The sequence below is a fragment of the Stylophora pistillata genome, chromosome 2 (assembly GCF_964205215.1).
Source record: "Stylophora pistillata chromosome 2, jaStyPist1.2, whole genome shotgun sequence".
NCBI lineage: Eukaryota > Metazoa > Cnidaria > Anthozoa > Scleractinia > Pocilloporidae > Stylophora > Stylophora pistillata.
Genome location: NC_142520.1, coordinates 50,249,878 through 50,252,377, shown reverse-complemented (window position 1 = coordinate 50,252,377; position 2,500 = coordinate 50,249,878). Strand labels below are relative to the sequence as shown.

At 35.1% G+C, this 2,500-nt stretch overlaps 1 pseudogene; it reads right to left on the bottom strand.

Annotated features, from left to right (window-relative positions):
* LOC148740113 (uncharacterized) overlaps window positions 1-776 on the bottom strand; it is a 3,292-nt pseudogene extending 2,516 nt beyond the window's left edge.
* Between the last annotated feature and the right edge of the window lie 1,724 nt (window positions 777-2,500).

Below are 2,500 nucleotides of genomic sequence, written 5' to 3'. Positions count from 1 at the left end.
AATTGGAAACATTACATTTTTTTAATCTTCTGCAATGGTTCCGGTTGGAAAACCGTGGCGGCCTCACGGTCATGGTGCTCTAGACATCCTACAGGTGTGTAAGTAAGTAAGTAAGTAAGTAAGTAAAACCTTTATTTAGACACGATAAGTATTGAAGCTGTGCAGCTTGTGGGGTCGTGTATAAAATAAAAAGATACATAAACAATAGTTGTAAAATAGTATAAAATAAGACTTACGTATAAAGATAAGATAATGCTTATATTAATAATTGATAGTATTACCTAACTGATAAAATTATAGACCTCAAAATACTTCCTTTTGGGAGGAGCTATCTTTTACAGAATAAATTAGAGAAGTCAATGTCCCTGACCAAAGGAAGCTTCTTAATTATCCTGGAGAAACTTTTGACACTATGCGCTTTACGGCACTCCATTGGCAGGTAATTCCACAAAACTGAACCTCTATAAGATATGGAATGCTTTTTGATATTCGGTTTAAAAGATGGGATTTCCGATTTAAGACTGTTCCTTAAATTATATGAGGTTCGCGATTTCACAATATTTGCTGTCATACAGGATGGTAAATCATTGTGGTACATCTTATAAGTTACTTTCAGAACAGATTGTTTATAAAACGTTCTTAGGGAGTCCCATTTAGCCCTGGTAAGGACTTCCGCTGGCTGTATATCCTTAGCGAAATTGTAAATGACTCTTGCTGCCCTGCAAAGTAATATTTCCAGTAAATCGAGGTCGTCTTGTCGGTTAGTACCTCCCCATATGGATATGCCGTACGTTACTGCAGGGATTGTAACTTTAAAATACAGGTTTAAGAGATGCTGTTTAGGTAAGAATCTGCTCTTCTTTATAAGGCTTAGTTTATCGGAAAAACTCTTCTTCAGTTCCTTTATATGAGTGGACCAGCCAAGCTTATGATCGATGGTCACACCCAGAAGTCGACTATGTGTAACCCATTCCAAGTTGTTACCTCCGAGGTATGTGGGTGGTAGCGGGCCAGTGAACGATCATGTAAATGAGTGGAGGCGAATTTAAAACGGGGAGAAACCATGTGATGGATTAGCATCCCATCCAGGGGGAAGGGAGAGTACAAATATTTAGTCACTTAGGCTGTATGGGCTACTGGCCTGACGCAGACTTTTTTTTAAATTCTAATACGTGCATCTCCATGAACAGTGCCAGTAAGTGTTTTTTTTTTGGGACCCTCATAGAAAAATTTCGTTTTAAATTGTTTAATGAGTTTGTGGATTTACCATCAATTTTTAATCATCAATATTCTAATTTATTTATTAATTTACTTTTATTTTTTTAAAATTTCTTATTTTTCGGTCATTCCGGGAATTTCGGGTATTCCGGGTATTCCGGGTATTCAAAGTATTCCGGTTCCTCATCCTTCGATTTCGCAAAAATACAATTCTTAATTAAGTAAAAACGCGAAGGAAGTAGTCTAGGAAAACTTGAGGTTGTGTGGTCTCATTAAGTCCCATTTACCTGATAAGCCCTATTCATAAATATTTTTTCAATTTTTTGTCTGTTTCCTTTTTTGGGTTTGCATATGCTTCTGGTAAGTAGGAACTGTTATTTTTCATGTCTAGTATAGAAGATCTAAAACTAACGAGTTTATTGCTCTTATTAAGCATCCACATGTAACTTGATTCCAATTATTTCATCTTTTAATTATCTCCTAGTTATTGTTTATTGTTGGGAGATAGCAGCGCGTTACCAATGACTCTAAAGTTGAAATTAATTGTCGATCTGGTATCCGTTAACCCTTAAATTAACAAAAAGTTGATTTCAAGCGCAATCAATACTTTAATTTGCGCAATTATTTTTCCTCAAAAAAGTGCTAACGAGATGGAAATCAGCCACCCCGTCCAGCGAATGCTTTTCCGCCTCAAAATTGAGGAACTTAAGACTTCTCAGGTTTTTGTACACAGAATAGGTCCAGCGATTTCAGTTTGATCCCTTAATAAGTCAACAAGGTTTTATTTCTATTGCAAAAGTAAAATCCACATATTGCTATATTTTTTTTCGTTTATTTCTCCAAAAATGAAATTTTATTTTGAGAATTCTACGGAAAAATGATTGATAGTTGTACTCAGGAAGCCATTAATCGTGGCTCTTAATTTTCGATAAAATTAAGGCAACAATGTCTATATGGTGATGACTTCCATCAAGGCAAGTTATAAAAAAGAAAACACACAAAAAAAATTAAGTTACAGGTGCTCTTTTGAATCATTATTCCTAAACAAGCAGTTTTGGTGGATCCTGATGAAAGCCTAAATAATTTTTATTTTTCATTTTAGCACTGGCAGCACGTGCCTTGTGTTCCGTCTTTTCAATAGTTCGCATATGCCATTAACGCCACAAAAAAGTTACGTTAAAATTCATTCAAATTGTTTTTTAGGTTAAGTGATTTAGGGGTTCGAAGGTTTTTTTTCCATTTAACTGAGGCTTCAAAAATATGTGGAGCACAAAAAATACCA